Source organism: Peromyscus maniculatus, chromosome 11 (genome assembly GCF_049852395.1).
Source record: "Peromyscus maniculatus bairdii isolate BWxNUB_F1_BW_parent chromosome 11, HU_Pman_BW_mat_3.1, whole genome shotgun sequence".
Taxonomy (NCBI): Eukaryota; Metazoa; Chordata; class Mammalia; order Rodentia; family Cricetidae; genus Peromyscus; species Peromyscus maniculatus.
Genome location: NC_134862.1, coordinates 31,091,253 through 31,106,588, shown reverse-complemented (window position 1 = coordinate 31,106,588; position 15,336 = coordinate 31,091,253).

The window sequence follows — 15,336 nt, the reverse complement described above, 5'->3', positions numbered from 1 at the left end:
GCCCCTCTGGGAACGCTTTGGAGCAGCCATGCCTGTTCCGCCTCTGTCCTCTCCTCTAAGCACGTCTCCCCCTCTCTTCCTTCCTCTTTCCTCCTTTCCTGCCTTCCCTTCTCCCTCTCTCTCCCTTCTACTTCCTCCCCCCACCATTTCTCTTCCTCTCCATTTCTCTCTCCCTTGATTCTCTTCCTTCCTCCAGACCCAGTAGACTCTATCTATCTATTCCTGTAACTCAGGAAATATAGATGCTCAACAGATTTCAAATTTCCATGGGCAGATGATGGAAGGACTAAATCCTGCCCCAGCCTGGTAAGCCTCATGTGATTTCTTACATGCTATTTCTTGGGTTAAAGTAGGAGCTCGTTGTGATGGAAGATGTTTTTCCTTTCTCAGATTCCTGTGTGGGATATATTCCCACGATCCCATGAGTCCTCACTGTCACCCTGTGTGGTGGCTTTGGCCCAGTGCCAGCCTTCCATTATAGCTCTTCAAGTACAAGGTCAAAAGCTAAGCCCTTCGTTGTGTTGGAGCTCAGGCCAGACCTGACCTCGGGCCCCTGCAGTTCTGGTAGTTGACTGTCCAAATGGCACATCCTTCTGTGAGTCCATGTCTCCTGTGCATGCCACGTGCCTTCCAACTCAGAATCTTAGGAAAATGTCAAAACAGAATAGGGCTGTGTGTGGTTTCCCCTTAGTCTTCTAGACTCATCTCTGACCCTGCTGAAGAGACAGTCTGAAGGCTGAGGAGGTGGCAAAACCCACAAAGAACTTTCTATGCAAGGTTAGGGACCTGAATTTGGGCACCCAGAAACCAAGGAAATAGCCAAATGTGGGGGTGCCTGTAACCCCAGCACTGAGGTCAGTGGCGGGAGGTCCCCTGGGGCTCGCTGTATTAGCCTACTTGGTAAGCCCCAGGCCAGTGATGGACCCTGTTTAAAAACGGGAGGGGAGTGGAGCCTGAGAACGATACCAGGGTTGTCCTGTTTCCTCCCAAGCTCCCACGTGCGAGCACACACAAAGGCAGATTGATTTAATGGATATTAAGATATGGTTTCCTTTTTTAGCTTCCCCTTAACCCCCACCGTGCCCCTGTGAAGCAAGGCAGGCCCAGTTCTGTCTTAATTGGATTTCCTGGCAATCATCAGCAAAGTGGATCTGAGCGCGCTTGGCCCATCACCTGGCTTGCTTCAGCCCCGTGATTAGATTTGTCTAATTAACCTGACTAGGAGGATCCAAGCACCCAGGCTGTGAAGGACAGGCAGTCTCCCCGGTGTTCTGACATCATGCTGGTAACAGCCTTGATGTTGATTCCACAACAGCCACTTAGCCTCCTCCGGAGCAGGTGCTGGGCATTTGTTGAGTTTGGGTGAGGCCGGAGCAGGATGCAGAGGGGGAATCAAAAGGATGGATTGGCTAGCAATGAAAGGCAGGCCCGCCTCTCCCGAGGTGCACCAGTGACAGTCTGGGCTACTTTGTAAATCAGCCCAGTCATTTGGGCTTCCTCTAACTGAGATCCAGAGTTTTTGTGCATGCGTGTACATGCGTGTGAATGTTCACTCATGTGGGTGTGCATATCTGTACGCAGGTGCATGCCTGTGCAAGTGGAGAGCACAAGACAACTCCAAGTGTCTTTCCTCAGGTGCCACCCACAGTGGTTTATTGTTGTTGTTGTTGTTAGTATTTGTGACAGGGTCTCTGACAAGCCCGGAGCTTGGCGAGTAGGCCAGGCTGGCCAGCTGCTAGCTCGAGGCTTCTTTCTGTCTCTGCCTCCCTGGTAAGAGGATTACAAGTGTACAGCATCATGCTTGGCTTTTTGTCCTTTTTAACATGAGTTGTGGGGGATCCAACTCAAGTCCCTAAGCTTGCAAGGCAAGCACTTTGCCAACTGTCTCCCAGGCCCTGGTTTCTAATCTTCAAAATGAGAATAATAAAGATCACCCTCTAGGGCGGCTCCAAGCGCTCAGTGGGAGCAGATCCACAGTGTGGTGTTCTCAGTACCTGGCCCTGAAGACACCTGCCCTAGTTAGCTTTGACCGTCAAATCGACACAGCCTGGAGTCATCTAAGAAGGGATCACAGTCAAGATAGACTGGCTGTGAGCATGTCTGTGGGGGACTGTCTTGACTGTTGGTGTCACAAGGCCCAGATCACTGTGGACAGTGCCATTCTCTGAGCAGGAACTCCTGGGCTGTGTAAGTGCTGGGTAAGCATGCGCCTGTGAGCAGCCTTTTCCCGCGATTTTTCTTGAAGTTCCTGCATGAATTCCTGTTCCGGACATCTGTCCAATGATAGATTGTGACATGTAAGTGGAAACAAACCCTTTCTTTGCCCAAGTTGCTTCTTTCTTTTCTTTTTTCTTTTTTTTTTTTTTTGTGAGACAGGGTTTCTCTGTGTAGTTTCAGTGTCTGCTCTGGATCTCAGTCTGTAGACCAGGCTGGCCTCGAACTCACAGAGATCCGCCTGGCTCTGCCTCTGGAGTGCTGGGATTAAAGGTGTGCGCCACCACCACTGCCTGGCTATCCCTAGTTGCTTCAGATAAGAGTGTTTTATCACAGCAACCGGAGCGAGAGTAGAAGAGACTCCAGCCAGCATGCGTCTCTGATGTGGGCACACACTGGCTCACACCCACGTGCACACACATGCACACGCTCCAAAGCTTCCTCACGCCAGCTGGCCTCCTTCTCACCCTTTCATGGCTGCTTCCTTGTCTGGATGCTTTAGTTTCTTCTCTCCCCACCGACTCTCTTCCCTCTTACTCTCACACCTGCACTTTCCTCTGTTCATGTGGAGCTTTTCTCCTCTGGGCGCTAAGGATGGGGACTCTGTCCCCAAAGAGCAGGTGTCCCTGACTCTCTTCAGGAGCACTTGTCCTGGAAGTTGTGCGCGTTCGTTTCTTTCCCCATCGCTGTGACCACATACAGGACAAGCAGCATCTTCCGGGCGGAACGGTTTATTTGGATGCACAGTTGGAGGATTCAGACTGTCGTGCTGAGGAAGGCTGCCTCACACTTTCTCCTGTACCTTCTGCACCATGATGGACTGTGCCCTCTAAAACTGTGAGCCCAAGTAAACACCCCCCTCCCTTAAGCTGTTTCTTGTCAGGCATCTGGTCCCAGTGATGAGAAAAGTAAATAATACAGGCTCCTATGCCCCTTTATTTAAGAGAGGAACCTCCTTTCTTCAACCAGGGGTCTGACTTGTGTATTGTACCCTCAGATGGGCATCGGCTCTCGTTCATCCCCTTGGTTTGGGCCCCGGGTTGGACACTCTGTGAGCAACATCAGTGGCAGCGTAGAAGGAGCTAAGACTGCACACACGGGCTTTAGTTCAAGCCACGGCATCCTTTGCAGGACACGGCACTTCTGAAGAACTGCCGGCACACTGTCCTGCAGCTCCTTTCATTGAAATCCCATCGATGAGGTCTGGGAAGCCACCACCCAAGGCAAGCGTGAGCCGTGCCATTGTGTGATGGAGGTCCCCACCCCATCACAGTGGCATGGAAGATCACTTTCCCCTCCACATACCCTGAAGCTCTCCAGTTGGTCAGGGACCTTGCTGTTAACATTTCCCTAGGAATTACTGTCAGTCTGGAAAATGCTTGTTGTATGACCATGAGGACTGGAGTTTGATTCCTAACACCCACGTGAAATGGTTGTGCCCGCTTGTCAGGACAGCTCTGGGGGGACAGAGGAGGGAGCACCCCTGAGACTCATTAGCCAAGTAGCCCAGCTACATGGCTAAATTCAGATTAAAGTCAAAACCCCATCTCAAATACAAGGTGGATAGCTCCCAAGGAATGATATCAAAAGTTGTCCTCTGACCTTCACACTCAAGTGCATTTGCACATATATGTATGCTCATATGGATACACATACTCACAGAATAAATTATAATTACATAAATGGCAGTCATCTGTGTAGCTTATTTCCCTCAATGTCCATGACATGGTAGGAGCTGTGTCCCCAGACAGTCTGCCTGAAGTCAGCAGTCCCCCAATTTCACAGACTCAGGAGAGAAGTGGGAGAGACGGAGGACTCTTCCCACAGGCTGTGGTCTCCTGGAACAAAGCCTGAACTCTGAAGTCCCCAGGAAAAGATTCTCCTGAGAATCTCCCAGGCCCCTTGGAAGCTGGGTTAAAGAGGGCCATGTCCGAGCTTGGTGATTAAGACTGGTTAGAAGCCGGGCGGTGGTGGCACATGCCTTTAATCCTAGCACTTGGGAGGCAGAGCCAGGCCTCCCAAACTCTGTGAGTTTGAGGCCAGCCTGGTCTACAGAGCGAGATCTAGGACAGGCACCAAAACTACACAGAGAAACCCTGTCTCGAAAAAACAAAAACAACAACAAAAAGACTTGTTGGAAGGATCTAGAAACACTTGGGAGACAAACACGTTGGGTCTGTCTGTGATGGAGTTCATAGACTAGGTAAATCGAGGTGGGTAAACTCACCCTGTGTGGACAGGACCACCCCATGGGCGGGTGTCTGGACTGTATCAAAAGGAGAAAGTCAGCTGAGCGCCATCGTTCATCGCTCTCTGCTTCCTGACCGTGGATACAAAGTGAACCGGCCCCTCACACATCTGCCTCCACATCTTCTCCACCATGCTGTCCTGTACCCCGTGAGCCAATGTAAGTCCTTTCTCCCTGCAGTTGCTTTTGATGGGCATGTTGTCATGGCAACATGGAAAGTAACACAAGTAAGGGAGACAGTATTTGAGGGAGCAGCGGGATTCCAGCTTTGCTTGGACAGAGCCTGTGCCATATCTGAACACCATACCTACACTCCCTGGCCGACGGAAGAGGGAGAGTGGGACCTGGCTTCCCAGGAGGCCACATACATTTGGAGATGCTCCTACTAGCCAAGCTGGTGGGAATGTGAAACATTTCTCACCTTCGTAGAAGCAGGGAGACAGGAGTGGCCATGTTTTCATCACTTCATGTTTCCAATAATAAAGAAGAACCTCTCTTAGTTTTTTTCCGTCTCCTGCCACATCAATGAATTTCAGTGCTCAGTTATTCATTTTTTAGTGATTTCCTGAATACTCAGTCTCTGACCTCTACCAAGGCTGATGTGTGCAACAGCCTCGGGCTCAGAGTTTTGTTTGCAGACAAGTGACTTCTTAGGTAATACTAAAGGTTAATGAACATTTTACATTAGGAGTGACAGCCGTTATGAGGACTGGGGTAGAGATTAGCACAACCCTACAGGTCTATGAAGAAAATGCAAAGCAAGACCCAAGCTAAAAAAAAAAAAGTTCTGGCCTGCTACCTGTGAAGCAATTCTGAATCCCTGTCTCTATCGCTGCCTCTGTACATGGTGGTAATGGCATGACTCACTAGGATAGCTTGAAGGATGAATGAAATTGCACAGCTGGGCAGGGGAGATTCAGTGGGTAAGAGCCCTCAATGCACAAGCATGAAGAACTGAGTTCAAATCCCCAGTCACCACATGGGAAAAAAATTGAGCATGGCTGTGCATATCTATAACATAAGTACTGTGTGGATGTAGGTGTGTTGGGTGGAGATAGGAACACCGCTAGGGCTTGCTGGCTTCCAGCCTAGCTCAGACTTCAACGAGGGACCCTGTATTGTAGGGGAAAAGTGGAGAGTGCCAGAGTAGGATACCAACATCCATCCTCTCCTTTGATTGCTGTACTTGCAAAGATGTAAACACACACACACGCACACGCACACGCACACGCACACGCACACGCACACGCACACGCACGTGGAGGGACATAGCTAATGGGCCTGAGACTCCAGCTGACCCATGCAGACGCTCCTACATCTTCAATGCTTTTCTTCTCAGGTGTTCTGACTACCCATGTCCTCACTGACACTTCTTGAACTACTTTCACACATTTGATCCAGCTCTAGGAAGCTGCCTCTGGATTTATGGTTAATTATTAAATTGTCAGGACTGAGCGCTAGCTCAGATCAATAACTATGCAAGCATGGGGACCAGGGTTGGATGCCAAGAATCTCCATAAAATGTTGAGTACATGAGGCTAGGTAAGCTATAGGTCTTAAGGAAATATGTACAACTGTTATACTGCTCATGGACATAGCATTAATCTGGCTTTTAAAGACTTATTGTTTACATCTAAAGATCAGTGCATTTTTTTTTAACCTTCATCAGAGAAGCTTCTTTTTGCAGTAGATGGTGATTATCACAGAGACCCACAACAGGTCAACATGCAGATGATAAAGGATTACAGAATACTCAGCTCTAAATGGGATATCTATATTACAGCCTCTACTCCTAAGCCTCGGGGATCATTATGGAAGAGGGGACCCAAAGCCAAAGGCAGTGGGTGACGAGAGAAAAACAGTGTTTTCTGGACACGGCAGGGCAATGCACATCTGAACCGACAGCAGTTGTGACAGTATGCACAAGGCCTGTGCAAGATCAAGTCAGGCGAAACTCCAGCATGGAACAGTGAGCAGTCAGGAAGTCCCGCCCCTCGCTGAGGAGCTAATGGCAACAGGTAACTGCTGGGGAGAGAGTTGGTTTTCTTCTTGGATGTAGCCTCAGAGCGCCTATCCATGCTCCAGTAAATAGACTTGCAACCAGGCAGGTACTGGTAACACTTAGTGGACTCAGAGAGTTAAAAACAATAACAACAACAACACACACAAAACTGGGAGGGGATAGTGGTGGTAGGGATATGAGGGAAACAGGAAGGGACTTGATCAAAACACATTCTATGCAGGTATGAAATTCTCAATTAGTAAAACAACAATAACAACAACAAAGTTGGGCATGGTAGCACACACTTGAAATACCAGGGCTGGAGGGGCGGATGTGCTAGCCAGCCAGCCTAGCCTATTCGGTAAATCCAAGGCAAGTGAAAGCTGCTGTCTCAAGGAAGCAAGGTAGATAGCCTGAGAAACAACACCAGAGGTTGACCTCTGTATGCAACCCCCGACACATGCACATGCATGTGCTCACATGCCAGCACACTCACACAAAGCCCCCATATAAACACACACACACACACACACACACACACACACACACACACACATACACACACACACACACCTAGCCAGCTTGTCTTATTGTCGTAGTCGACCACATTCAGTGATGCTATTTTCTCATCTGTCCAACAACACGGGTGTCCTAGGTGTTGCAACTGCCGATGAGATGGAACTTTGAAGGGGCTGAAACTCATGGAGAAGGGAAGCTGGTCTACTTCCTTGGTATTCTATGTCCTACGGCCAGGCCACTGGTTGTCTTTTAAGTATGCATGACCATCACAAACACTTGACAAGAGGCAGTTCTGCTTAATGGTTACTGATCTCAGCCCCACATACATCTCAATGAGAAGTCATGCAGTCTCCGAGTCTTGCTGTCTGTCAGTGGCAGAGGCTAGTACAGAGAAGTTAGTGGAGGTCTCATCCCGGGGCTGGTTAGACAAGTGTGTGAGAACTTGAATATGAAGAACCAGAGTTGTGATAGGTAAGGAACAAATACATGCTCAGTACACTATAGCTATCATTTCTAGCTGTAGTTTTTATTCTCAGTGATATGTTAAAGGCTGATCTATTTATCCATAAATCCATCCCTCTGTTTATCTATCCATCCAGTCACTCATCATCTATTTGGCTGTCACCTACTATCCATCTACCCGCCTACCGATCTAGTTGAATATTACAGGTAGTTCCCACTACAGTCTCCCAAACACAGACGGACAAGTATATGCTGAACATAAATGGTGGTAGAACCCCTTCAAGGAGCATTATCTCCAGGAGAAGTTGTGGAGTAAGTGTATTTAATTTGCTCACTTGACCCCCAAAAGAAGTTGTTTAATGCCAGTTAAGAGCTGGCATTTTTGTCTGCACTTTGCAAAGCAAATGACGTAGTCACACATGTAAATATTGGCAGAGATCTCATTAGCCTGTAAGCCTTAAAAAGTGAGATTATACACGTAGCAATGACTTGACCTCTTAGGAAAACAGTCGCTGCTGCTCTTTTGGAAATTCTATCTTCCTTCCTTATGTGAAAGAATACTTCCATGGGGTTTCTTCTGTTTGTCCCACACATGTCTGCTGGGCTATGTAGAACATAAAGACACAGTGAGTCCCTGATCTCAAAGAGCCCCACAGTCCTGAGACCAGTGGTGAGACAGAGGTGCAGAGAGGGTGCCCCAGGGGCCAGGGCTTTCATCTCTCGGGCTGGAGAGACAGCCGGGGAAGGGAAAGGGAGTGGAGAAGATCTCCGTGGAGCTGGCGAGGTCCTCACACAGCAGTTCTACAGAGGAGGAAGAACGTACCAGGGCACCTCGAGGAGCAGAAATCAACAGTAATTCTCCTCACCTATGCGGTTTATTTTCCCCTGAGGATTTAGTTACCTGATACAAAAATATTATGTGGGAATTTCCTAATAAGTTTAAGGTGTTATGAGGGGGGCAAAAATAGCTTATTACTATGTCTACTTATCTATTTCACTTTATTTTATCATATATAAAATACCACACACACACACACACACACACACACACACACACACACACACACCCTGGAGCAAGTCTAGCATGGTAAGATATATATATATATATATATATATATATATAGAGAGAGAGAGAGAGAGAGAGAGAGAGAGAATTCACACAAGAGAATTCACACAACTTTTATCACATTATATGATTATAATTTATTTTATAATTGTTCTTTTTATTCTATTGAAGTAAAATATTTTGAGAGGGTTGGTGAGATGGGTCAGTAGTTAAAGCATTTATTGTTTTTGTGAGGACCAGAGTTCAAATGCCCAGAAATCCATATAAATACTAGGTGGATGTCACAGCTTGCCTGTAACTCTAGCTCAGGAGATGGAGACAGGAGACACCCATGCACTACAGGTGGATGGAAGGTGGGCATGAGGACTGGAAGTCCTGCTGAGGGACCAGCTTCCTGAAGTGTGGTCCAGGGTTCAGTGTGACTCCCCCCATATTCCAGGAGCTTGTTAGGAATGCAGACTTATGGGCTAGAGAGGCAGCTCGGCACGTTAAGTGTCTGGTGTGCAAATATGAGGAGAATTGGTGTTATGCAGGGCTGGGCCCCTGAGAGGTTATCTAATCCCCAAAGGTCAGCCCTAAACACATGTGCATATGAGCAACACTAAATGGACTCAGTAGGGTGTGTGTTTGTGTGTGTGTGTGTGTGTGTGTGTGTGTGTGTGTGTGTGTGTAATAATTAAAGAAGAATTCATGAATTCTAGGGGAGTAGAGGAACAGGGAAGGAACAAAAAGGGAAAAATGAGCTGGGCAATGGTGGCACACGCCTTTAATCCCGGTACTCAGGAGGCAGAGGCAGGCGGATCTCTGTGAGTTTGAGGCCAGCCTGGTCTACAGGGTGAGTTCCAGGACAGTCTCCAAAGCTACAAAAAAGAAAAAGAAAAAAGAAAAGAAAAGTGAAGCATAGAAATGATGTGAATAGAGTACTCATGCAGAAAATTCTGAAATTCTTAAAAAAGCAAGGAGGAGGAGGAGAAGAACAAGAAGAAAAAAAGAAGGAAAGTTTTACTTACTTCCGCTCTTAACTGGGCTGACCTGTTCCTGTAGGCACATGGGTTGGCCAGCAGAGGGCACCTCTGTGCGAATGGAAAAACAAGACTTGGTCGCTCCTGAAAGACTACATTTTAGATTTCCCAAGAGCCTTCAGGGGGCGCATATTCGCACGGGGCTGTAGAGGCTGGTCTGTGTTTTTGAGGTTTTTCCTAGCAGACCCTTACTTTTTCTGCGCCTTCACAAATTTCTCATCCTTTGATCCTGACAAATTACAACTCACCCTCTAGACTCAGCCGCATATCCTGCCCTCAGTGATACCGTTTTCCTGTCCAAGTCCTCCCAGACAGTCTGTTCTCTCAACTTCTGTATCGCCACAGGGCTGGCTGCTCATCCCATGATCTATTTCACACCAGCACCAACCAGCAGCCCAGGCTCAGGAAGGCGGTGGTTGAGACAGTGGGTGAATTGGACAGTCGGGCTCAATGGATCTCCCCCAGCCTGCCCTTCTTCGCGTACACTAGTATCCAGAGAGAGGTGACTGCCATTGACAGCACTGTGTAAACAGGAAATGTACGATCATGCAGGTTTACTGGCTTACCAAAGGGCTTGGCTGGTGTCTCTGCCGACCTTCTCTGCAATGGATTGTTCTTCATAAGCACCCCAAGACTGGTTGAAACCTCTCCCAGGAGAGAAGCAAGAATTCCTGCACAGTTACTAACTGCTTAAGGCTATCCTCTCGTCCAAGCTCCCACCCTGCAATTTCCTAGGCATCTCACCAGAAACCCCCTTAACACTGAAAGGGCACGTCCCAACACCCTTGCACAACTCCAGTGGCTCCTGGATTTATTTATTTATCTTTTTAAAATCTGGTCTTAACCCTGTCCAAGGTACTTCTGGAGCCATCCTATAATCTCAGTTATCAAGAAGGGGAATCAAGAAAAAGGAGGAAGGGTCCCTTAGATACCTGTTGAACAATGACGTTCCAGAAGGTTCAGAAAACCTACATGCAGTCACCAATGGGATAATGGAGTGTGGCCCTCTTTTAAGAAGCCCCAGCCACACCCGGGTATGTTTTATCTTTTTTCTTGAATGTCTCTCTCTTAACTCCTGTACCTAAAATCTGTGTGAAAATGCCTTGATAAATCTCGACTGTCTTTGACCAGTTCATACCCGTGCTTTTTGGTGGGGGCCTTATTTTTTCCCTGAGAGCCTTTCTTTCCATTTTTAGTAAACCTCAACATTGCCACAGACTGGCCTCATCCTGAAATTCTTTTATGCATTGAACCTGGGATCTAGTTTTATCCAGGTGGAAGTCCTTGAAAGATGAAGGAAATGGCCAGGCTGCTGAGGGTGAGAACCTGGAATCAGGCTCTCATCTCTGTCACCATGGATGTCCTTCATGCTCCCTTCAGCTACACTGCACCCTCTACCTGACCTTTCCACATGGCACCTTCTTAAGCACTAAATTCAGCCAAGGGCCAGTCCAAACACTATTGAACTGGTGAGCGCCCTTGTAACTTCTATGTCTAGAGATGGTCAAAACATCTCTTCAGAACGGGAGCTGCATTTTGATTAAGTCAGCATTAATTGGGTGGATGCAGTACATCTTCTCTACCTAGAAACTCTGAGCTCTGGGCTTTGTCATTGTGCTTTCCAGACTGCCTAGGCCACTGCTGCAGACATAATAAGGGGCAAAGTGTGACTTTGTGTTTTGAAGATTGTCTGTGTGAGCACGGCTACACTAGCTTGTGGTCACAAGCATTTATTTCCACAATGGGATGGACACCACTTGCCCACCTTTATCCAGAGAGAATCAAGGCAGTTTATCACATTTAGGAGTACGTCAGCGAGTAGCTCATTTTACCTTGTATTAGTTACCTGTCTTGGTGCTGGGGCAAACTACCCAACAAGCAGGAGAAGGAGGGAAGGGTTTATTTGGCTCCCAGTGTATATAGTGCACCATGGCTGGGCAGTCTGGGTCGCAGGAATGTGAAGCAGCTGACCACACTGTATTCATGGTCAGGAAGCAGAGAGCAGAACGCTGGTGCTCAGCTCTCTGTCCTTTTTATCCAGTCCAGGGCTGCCCCCTGTGGGATGCTGTCACCCACATTCAGGGTGGGTCTTCCCTCCTCGGTTACCCCAACCTACAAAGTCCCCCCACAGACAGGCCCAAGGGCTTGTCTCTTCCATTATATTAAGAGTCAGCGTTGACCACCACCACACACAGACACACACAGACACACAGACACATACACACATAGACACACACACACATACACACACATACACACACAGACACACACACACACACACACAGAGAGAGAGAGAGAGAGAGAGAGAGAGACTACACTACACTACACTTTCCCAAAGCAGTATCTCTATCATCAACGTGAAACATACAAATATTCTTCTATTAAGTTTCATACCATTTCCAGAAGGCTGGTTGTGACCCAACAAATAGATTTCACAACCCATAAGTGAGGTATGACTCAATTTGAAAGGCTCTCATTGAAACCACCCAGAGGCAGGATTCTGGGAAAGCCCTGGAATGTGAGGTAACCTGAGCTTCTGCCCTGGAACAGGTCTGGGAAGCCGATGGGTGAAGCCGATGGGTGGAGGCTGGATTCTGAGGAACTGGCTGAGTCTGGAGTCAGGCTTTTGCCTTCCATGATTGTGAAGAGCAAGATGGGGAAACACTATGACATAGTGCTATCTTCAATTCTGAGCACTGGTCTGGGACCCAGAATTTTCCTGCTGCTCTCTTGGAACCCTCCTATGACAACTAACAGTTCCTGTCCCCCGTCCCCGCTACACATCTGAGTCATCCTGTTCATCATCCCGGTCTTGTCACCAATGACCCCGAGTGGAGGGCTGTGTTTGTCCCCTTTGTCCTTAGTATGTCAAGGTGCTTCGCCTCAGGGAAAGCTGGCTGAACGAGTGATGGGTAAACAGGAATGGTAGCATCAGAGTTCTGCTAAGGGAGGAAAGGAATATCAGGGATCTAACTCCCGGCCTCCCGATGACAAGCAGGTAACGTCTTCCAAACCAGACTATAATGGGGGTGCTAGATGACCTACCCATGAAGCCTCCTGGAAGACTGGTGTGTGTCTGTGAATTACTTCCTATTAAGTCACCATTGACTGAATGGCTTAAAACAACAGAAACTGTAGTCTTAGGAGCTCTGGAGACCGGAAGTCTGAATGGAGTCTTAAGAGGTCAGGGTGTCAGCAGGATTGCTTTCTTCTTTAAATTTTTTCTTTAAAAATATTTTTAGTAAATGAAATCATGACATTTGGGTGGAGCAAGAAAAAGTCATCCTGAGTGAGGTAACCCAGACCCTGGAAGACAGATATGGTATGCACTCATTTGTATGTGGATGTTAGCATTTAAGTTTTCTATAAGCAAGCTATAATCCATACGACTATAGAGATTAAGCATAGAGTAAGGGGATAGTGAAGAGGATGGCTCTCCCCAGGAAGGGGAAATAGAACAGATAGTTATGAATGGATGGGGGAGGTCTACGGCAGGTATGGGAGGCTCAAATGGGGAGGGGGTGAGGGAGGGAATATGCAGAGATACAGTGAAAACCAAAAATCATTTAAGGGTCATATGGCAAACTAATTCAATAGAAGCTTTCTAAAATACGTGTATGAAGGCAATTGAAGTGAAATTATCACCTGGGGGCAATGGAGCCCCAACTGGACACCTCTAGTCACCAAATGATGCTTCAGTACCAGGAATGGATTGCAAGAGTTGTTGACTAACGTGGCCCTATGGGAACCTCCAAACAACCCAGGCAATTGTTGGTCTGTACAAACCGACAGTAACCAACCAATAAATGATTGGATTTAAGGCCTGCTCCATGAGATGGAACCCATTTTTAACCCTGTTTGGGTGACCAAGAACTGTAGACCAGATAGGCCTTGCACCAAGAAGAAAATCAAATACTGTTTTGTTCTGTTAAAGGAACATAACAATAAAATGACTACAAATGGTACTTTGCTACAGATCAGTGTCTTGCTCAACCATCACCAGAGAAGTTTCCTCCTGTGGAAGATGAGAACAAACAGAGAGATCTACAGCTGGACAATATGTAGAGAGAGATCTTGCAACATTCAGTCCTAAATGGGTTGTCTCCACCAAATCCCTCCACTCAGGGCTCAGGGAACCCTGTGGAAGAGGTTGTGGAAATATGGTAAGAATCAGAGGGGATGAAAGATACTAGGGAAACATGGCCTTCTAATCACAGCAGGACCACAATGGACCAACGCCCATGAACTCACAGAGACTACAGCAACATACATAGGTCCTGCACAGGTCTGCACCAGATGGGGTCCCAGTGCTAAGAGAAGTTGACATAAATCCTCATCCCTAACCCAGAAGCTATGTCCAACTGATAACCATTCGCAAGTGAAAAATCATTTCTCAAATCCAGTTTCACTGGGGATACAAATCACTCTTAAGGCCAGGCCCCATGCCCAGCAGAAGATGGACAGTGTAAAAAGAGCTCAAAGGCATCTTTGGAGGTTCTTCGTCTCTTGATGTTCTGACAGCGGTTTTTTTTTAAACATACAGTTCCTTTGTGTGTATGTATTATGGTTTCCAGGTTTGTGTTTCCAGGGGATTCCTGTGTGTGAAAACATGTGTGTTTCTGTGTCTATATGTGTATCTCATGCTTCTTCTTGGGATATTTTTCTTCTGTTTATTTGTTTTGTTCTATTGTGATTTGTTTATTTTTGTTTTATTACATTTTATTATTATTCTTTAGATACCTGTTTGTTTTCTAATGAGACAGAAAAGACATGATTCCCAATGGGAAGAGGAGGGGCATAATCAGAATACATTATATGGAAAAGAGACTATTTCCAATAAAAGAAAGAAAAAATTAAGAAACCAAAGGACTGTGAGGGAAAAGTGGCAAAATATGGAATTTCAGAATTAAGCATGGGGTATGTAAATATTTATGTTATTCTTTTTGGTTATTTCTGTTTGGAAGACAGTTTAAATAAAGCTTCAGAAATTAGAGAAGTATTAATTCTTTGAGAATTTCATACAATGTATTGTGATCACATTCACCCTAGCTCTTCCATGAACTCTTCTTAGATCCCTTCTGCATCCCCGACCTCACATCCTCTTTAAAACTTTAACAGCTCACTGACTCCAGCTTACACTGTCTGTATACTTCTGGACGTGGGGCCAGCCACTGGAGTGTGAATGACCTAGCAGGAGGCATACCTTCAAGGAAAAGTGTCTCTGCTCCGCCCCCGCCCCTGGATGCCATTGATGGTCCATAGGGACTCAGTTAGGGCTGGCCCAAGAGCCCCTCTCCCCTCCCTGCTAGAAAATTGGCTTGTCCTGTGCAGGCAACCTCAGCTGCTGTGAGTTCATGAATTCACAGTCCCACCGTGTCTGCAAGATACTGTTTCATTCCAATCTTCCCCGACCTCTGGTTCTTACAGTCTTTCCATGACAGTCCCTGAGCCTCACGGAGGGATGTGACACCAATGTCCATTTGGTGACTGGGCACCTCATGGTCACTGGCTCTCTGCACTTTGACCACTGGTGAGTTTCTGCCTTATCCACCAACCACGGTAGGAAGAAACTTCTCTGATGAGGTCTGAGAGCTACATTGCTCCCGATTCAGATCTGGTTCACTGCCTGGCTCCAAAGCAAGAGCTGGAGCTGCTGGGAGATGTGAAGCTTCAAAAACTTCGTGTGTGTGTGTGTGTGTGTGTGTGTGTGTGTGTGTGTGTGTGTGTGTGTATGAGAGGAGAGAGAGCACATGCGTGCATGCTCGAATACATGATGTATGTGTGTGTACACATGCCACGCCAT